This window comes from Mustela putorius, unplaced genomic scaffold, assembly GCF_011764305.1.
Source record: "Mustela putorius furo isolate JIRA1106 unplaced genomic scaffold, ASM1176430v1.1 tig00000083_pilon_pilon_pilon, whole genome shotgun sequence".
In the NCBI taxonomy this organism is placed as follows: domain Eukaryota; kingdom Metazoa; phylum Chordata; class Mammalia; order Carnivora; family Mustelidae; genus Mustela; species Mustela putorius.
In genome coordinates, this window is record NW_025421273.1 from 18,160,084 (window position 1) to 18,166,816 (window position 6,733).

Consider the following 6,733-nt stretch of genomic DNA (forward strand, 5'->3'; position numbering starts at 1 on the left):
GAGATCCCTGGCTACCTGCCTGAGGTTTTACCTCCAGCACCCTGGACTTTCAGATGGCCTTCCCCTGATTTATCCTTAGCACACCGCTCTCTAACATAGGACAGATTGTACTTGTTTATCTTGCTTTCCTCTGTCCCATCCACTAGAAGCTAAGGACAATGACAAGGATTCCCATCTGTGTTACTCCCTATGGTGTCCCACAATCCTGGGTCCATGGTCAGAACTCAGTAAAAATGTATTAAAGGTCTAAATGTAGTGTTACAACTGCTTCCTAAAGGAACAGGAAGAGCAGGAGCAAACACTCCAAATACTGGATTATTGTCTACACAGCACGCCCAACACACCCTTGTCCCAACATGCCAGGTAGCTGATTTCACGGAGTCTCATATTCTCAGCATTTCTTTTCTATCCCCAGAAGCCACAGACCCTATATTGGAGGCCCATGGGACGGATATAAGGGCTGTCTACAGAAGTGTTCTGCATGGCCCACATGGGATTATTTCAAAATATTCCCTTAGCTCCTGGCACTTAAAACTCAGTAGATTCTACATAAAACTGTGAACTTACAGCCCATCTTGAAAAAGAAAAAAACAAAAACAAAAAGAAAATCAGATGTGGCCAGACTGGGCTGGAGGTCCCACTAGCAACCGATGTTGGGTCTGAGCTCCAGTGTTCCCCCCAACACACTTCTTACCCAGGCACAGGCAGTAAGGCCTGTTTGCTGAGGCCATGACTTGCCTGGTTACTGAAGGCATTTCGGTGTGCGACCCCTGCTGGAAAGCTCCCAGAAAGCAGGCAGCATGGGGGGAAAAAAAAAAAAAAGTAAAGATGCCAACTGGGATCTATTTCCCTTATGTTACAGCATTTCCTCGGAAGAATAATGTATTCATTTTTCTAGAAGTCTGGTGGTACCACATAACTATTGAAAAACTATGGCCCAGTAAATATTATTCTAACGAACTGAAAAAGCTATGAGCTTAATTCCCTGTGGGTGGAGGAAGCTGAGAAAGCATCATGCCAGAGGCAGGCCTGTAGATGGATCAGGAGAGGCTGCACATCAGCTCGTTACAATTCTGGCTAACTCAAAGAGAAAAAGGAATGGACTTGAAGACTAAGGGCTACCGCTAGGAATTGAGGAGAAGCTGAGAAGCCAGGCTTGTTTAAAGGGAAGGAATGGAGGGAACTTTAGTGTCAGGGAATATGGCAGGATCATGCCATGGGAACAGAACTCTGGGGAAATCCTGACATGTTCACGCTGTGGCTGACGCCACCTGATTCATGACTCAGGGTGGTAAACGAACACTTAGCTCTCCTTGCATCCTTTAGCTAGTCCCACAAGATGCCACGTCCCAAGTGAGTTCATCCTACTGAGCCTTCGTGCAGGGCCCAGATGAACAAGCAGAGAGAGAGAGAGAGAGCACCTTACCTCCCACTGAGAAGTCCCTCTGTGAGCACCTTTCCAAAATGCAAATGTCCACTGTGGGTGAGGAGGGTTTTAATTGTGAAGGGAGGGGTAGGACAATGCAAATAATACAGCGGAGCAGAATGAGAACAGACAGACCAGAACTCCAATCTGGAATCCTCCGTACCTTCAGAAAATCAGTTAACTTTTCTTCTGATCTGCAGATTCCAAATCTTTAAAATAGAAATCGTGCCATCTGCCTGTGCACAACACAAGGTTGCTGTGAAGATGCTGTTCAATCATTCATTCACTTATTTCAAAAATACGGAGACTTTACTAAGTGACCAGGCACTAAGCTAGGTCCTAAGGGCAAATCTGGAAAGCTGAAAATGCAACAGAGAGCCAGTCCTTTACACTGGCGACAGATTTAGACAAGGGAGACCTAACTTATCTCCTGAAACTGAGCATGTATCACTTTTCCCTAACTGATACACTCATTTGCAACTTTCTTCCTTTTCTGATTAATCAGTATCAGGGCCCTTCCTCCAAACAGACAGATAGGTAGAAAGATAGATAGAAAGAATTGAGGGGCCTCTGGATGGCTCAGTGGGTTAAAGCCTCTGCCTTCAGCTCAGGTCATGATCTCAGGGTCTCTGATCGAGCCCCACATCTGGCTCTCTGCTCAGCGGGGAGACTGCTTCCCTTCCTCTTTCTCTGCCAGGCTCTCTGCCTACTTGTGATCTCTGTCTATCAAATAAATAAATAACATCTTAAAAAAAAAAAAGAAAGAAAGATATGAGGACATATAAAATCCATGAAGTTAAAAACAAAAACTCTAAAAAATTAACTCTGACCCCGAAAACAAGAAATTAATTGTTCTGAGAAGCATTGAGGCCTGGTACTGATGGATTTCAGGTGATCACAAGGAGATACTGATTCATTACATGAAAGCCTCTCCTCCTTTTAATGTTTAGCATATGTAATTCACACAAACATACACAAATTGTAATTAAAATAGGCCAAATGAACTTTGCAAGGAAAAGCATGTTCAGTAGCCCTTAACATTTTCCACCAGGGTTTTAGAATTGCCAACATGCTCTTCACATACATTTTCTCACTTTCTCATAATAACCTTTCAGTCTCTATTTATCAGAGGCAGAATCTGAGAGATTCTTTTCCTCAGTGAGGGAAGGAGTCTTTGCTTCGGGTCTGGGGCAAGAAGCTGGCTCCAAAAGCAGCTAGCAGATTCCCCAGCCTCCCCACTTAGAAAGGGCAGTTTTACAGGAAGCACTAGGTCATCATTAGTGCTGAAGGAGGACACATCAAAGTGATGGGGAACAACCCCCTTCTTTTCCAATGCCCCCTGAAAAGTTGCATTTTTTTGCATAGCTGCTAGAACATTACTACTCTCCAGCTGTGCTTTCATCCCCTCTAAGACTGCAAGGACTCTGGCTTAAAGACAAGCCCTGCAACCTGATGTCTGAGCCTTGACCCTGGGTACAGGTTCATGGCCATCAGGGCATGAATCCAGTTTAGAGTTGCTCTCCCCAAACTCTAGCCTCAACAGACAGAACAGGACTCAGTACTCACAGCAGGCATGTACTACCCTGGGTAGATGCCCTGGCAGAGGGGAAAGGCAGTCCATATTTCCAGCCCCTTCCAAGCACCATCAAATGGAGATTCAAAGTAAGAAAAGCTCCTACATGGCTTTCCCTTCAAAGGGCTCTTTCAGGGCTTTTCCAGGAAGGGGGTTTCCTCTTTTGACAATAAAAGCACAAGCTTCAGCTATATTTTAAAGTCCAAGCAAAGGGTTTCTGAACATCTACACTGCGCAAAGCATGGCTTCAAGCTGAAGGACTACTGGGTTCATAGTAGGCGAACCAATTACAGAGCTAAGAGGCCTGGGCTTTTCCTGATCCCATTTGCACATTCAAGGTACCTCTTTATCACCAGTTTCCTAAGCAAAGGGAAAACAAAAACCCCAAAACTCCCATCTTAAACATCTTAAAACTACAGTGCATCCTACACCGGTCAGCTTCACCAATCCTCACTCAATGCTCCTGTCCTAATTAACTGCTAGGACTTAGGAGTGCTTAGTCACTAAGTTGTTGATCCACCTGGCAGAGCTCTGGCCAGCCAAGAGTTAGAGGGGCCCGTGGAAGCCCCTGAAGACTCCTTAAGAAGCTGATCTTTTTTTCTTTCTAGCGCTGGAGAAAAACTTATGTAACACAAGGGTCCATTTGAACGTGTTAGTTCTGAAGTCCTATGGGAGTAGAAGAATATAAGCCCTGGAAATACAAAGAGTAAAGCGGGAATTTGGCCCTGAGGCGTCCATCTCCTGGAATTTCATGAGGTTAGGCTTATTCCAATTGCACCCAATTTTTACTGAAAACGCTGAAAGTAAGAATAATTCCAAATGCCAAAGGATGGGTTTTAGAAATACAGGCCGGCAGAAGTTCGGTTATGTCCCTCCTCCCCTTTTAAAGACGGAATTCCAGTAATTAACCCTTGAGTGGAAGTTGGTAATTCCATTTCAATACAATAAAGTGAGATTTGGCTGCAAAGCGCAATCGCAAAAAGAGTTAGGACCTAAAGGATCAAACGTGCGCTCGGGCTGCAGCCACAAAAGCCTGCCAAGGAAGGCGCCTGGACGCTAGGGGCTCCTCCCCGGACCGGCTCCCCGGGCGAGCAGCGCAGCGGAGCCTGTGGTGCCGGGTTCCGAGAGCTCTGACTGCGGGAGGAGGAGCGCGTACACTCCATTCCCAATTCCTTGGCCATTCCTCACGGCCGCTCCCTCTTAGCAGGGTACCGCTTCAGGGAGCGCAGTGCGAAGAGAGCGGCTTTGGAGTCTCCTCCCCAGAATCCCCCCAAAAGCATCTTCCTGCAAGTAGTGGATAAAAATAGCCGACAGATAATGCTGGGGGAGGAGTGAGACTCGCGCTAGGCAAGGCAAGGCAACGTCTGGTCCTGCACAGTGAAGGGCGGAGGAGGGATGCAACCCCACTCCCAAGAGAGGGGCCTGGGTGTGCGAGGAAACGGGGACGCCCTCCAGCCGAGGAAGTGAAAAGGAGGGCGCACAGCGCCGGCACACAACCTCGGAGCGAAGCACACCCCACACTCGCGTCCTGGATCCCTGCTTCTGCTTTCGCCGGCTTCCCCATCCTATTGCCGGCTCTGGAAGCCGGCTTTCGGGCTCCCGGGACAGGCTGGGGCCAGAAGGGGGAGTAGCGCGCAGTCCGCGGTCTGATTCCGAGAGCGCACCTGGAGACGTCAGGCTCGCGGAGTCTGCCCCTGGATCTAAGAGAGGGGTACTCGCTCCCTCCGCGGGTGGGCGCCCCGCCTCCCTGCACCCTCATTTGCCGCCACCACCCAAGGTGCTCGAAATAGAAACAGAGGCAGGAAAAAAAATAGGAAAGAGTAAAATGAAATAGCAGGACGGTATAGAATTGGCATTCGTAAAAAAGGCTACCTATAATATCTCTCCTCCCAAGCATCCCCGCCCCCCGGGAGATGCCCCAGGTCTCCTCCACTCCGACCAAATGCAAGGGCAAACAGACCTAGGTTTCCCCACCCGTAATGCTCACTCGACCCACTGACTTCTGCTGACTGTATCCCTGACCGAGCTCCCAGACGGAGTGGTACCCTGGCTTTGGAGCGCGCTGCGCTCGGGCTGCCCCGCACAGTCCTAGGGAGATGCGGTGGGCAGGAGCGAGCCTCTTGACTCTGCTGGGGGAGGATCCAATCCACAAAGTCAGAAACCCGAATACCTGCCTATTAAAACAAAACAACGACAACAAAAACAGTCTCTCTGGATTTGCAGACCTGAGAGAGCAAGACAGGAGGTGAGAAGGATGGAAAACCCCGTGTCTCTCTTTCCTTGTATCCCCCACATCCACTCCACTTGCTCCAGCCTCGACTCACCTTGGGCTTTGCACTCGCCCTAAATCCGCGGCGCCAGCTGAGGGCACCCCGACGGTTCCCCGTCCTGCTACTCCTTCTTGCTGGGCGGCCCCCGCCCCTAGCGCGCGGCACTCACCTGAGCAGCGCCGCGGTGGAGCCGGTCCGGCGCCCGAAGTCGGCTCTCGGGCTGAGCCATGGGCAGCTCCGCGGAGAACCGGCGGCTGGTGGAGCGAGCTTCGGGGCGCCTCGGGGCAGGCGGGCGAGGCAGGGTATGCGGGCACGCACGGAGACTAGGCAGTGGCGGCGGCTGGTGACTGCCCTCGCGCCGGGGACTTTACAGGCGGGAGGCTCAGCGAACAGTCCCGCGGAGGGGAGGAGCAGGAGGAGGAGCCGGAGCAGGAGGAGGGGACCGAGGAGGCCGTGTCCTGAGGGAAAGAGCGCAGGGCAGAGGAGGATCGCGAGCGCCCACTGCTGCCCGGCCCGCTCTGGTGCTGCACTGAGCCCGGAGGGCTCCGTGTCTCTGACGAGTCCATCTGGCCACACGGCTCCGCGGCTCCTTGTTTCAGTCCAGGAGGAGGGGGACCAGACGGGCAGGAGGGTGGGGCCGGTTGTGGGTTGCATGATTCTGCGTTCGCGGCGAACCTGGGAAGTCCTGTTTACTTCCTACCCCTTGCTGGGGAAGGGTAGGCGCAAACTCCAGCCCACCTCCTTGCGCACTCTCAGCCCCAGTGTTCCCGGAGCTGTGCTCCTGCGAGGTGGTCTGCACAGTTTCCTTCGCCGGTAACCAACCTTTGCTGCGGGTGCTCCCTGCGCCGCCCTGGAGGCCAAAGGCGCCATTCCCTGGAACTTACACCGCCTCCGGACCGGTACGCCAGCGGCCAGGCAGCTGGAGCCCGAATCGGCACAGGGAACAGGCCTTGGAACACCCCGGGTCGCCATTGAACACGCTCTTCTACTTCGGTTTCGCGCCGGGGAGTGTATGCAGGTTTACCTGGAGAGCCTGGAGAATTCACCTCTTTTACTAGTACCCCAGAGTGGTAAACGCCAGTCCTGAAATGAAGCAGGGTTTCTCTGTCCCTTCCCCGATCCTGTAGATCCTGTAGCTGGAGGTTTTGGGGGAGAACTCGACTAGCGTCCAAGTAGCTCAACTTCAGATTTAAGATTTCCAGACTCCTTACAGAGGCTGCACTGCCTGCTTACCAGCTTTCCTGAGCCAAAGGAAGCTGCCCTCAAAGGCGGTCAGCAAACACGTTAGAAAGAAGAAGGAGGGAGGAAAGAAACATGCAAAGAGAAAAGAAAACTGCCAAATGAACATCAAAGTAATTTGACGTTTCACTAGATCTTCCAATATCTTAAATTTTGGAAGAAAGGTATTTGGAAGAATTTGTCATTCAATCTGTCATTAATTTTTAAAAATTCTGTCATTAATTT

General features: G+C 50.9%; 1 protein-coding gene across 2 annotated transcripts in view; it reads right to left on the reverse strand.

Moving 5' to 3' along the window:
- The window catches only part of HS3ST1 (heparan sulfate-glucosamine 3-sulfotransferase 1), a 28,455-nt gene extending 22,804 nt beyond the window's left edge, over window positions 1-5,651 (reverse strand). Inside the window, exon 1 of one of the 2 annotated variants that reach the window (XM_004770560.3) lies at window positions 5,439-5,651. The gene's annotated coding sequence lies outside the window, so the exon portion shown is untranslated. Of the gene's footprint in view, window positions 1-5,323 lie in introns of both variants that reach the window. The other variant, XM_004770561.3, reaches the window with a different exon arrangement.
- Window positions 5,652-6,733: the final 1,082 nt, after the last annotated feature.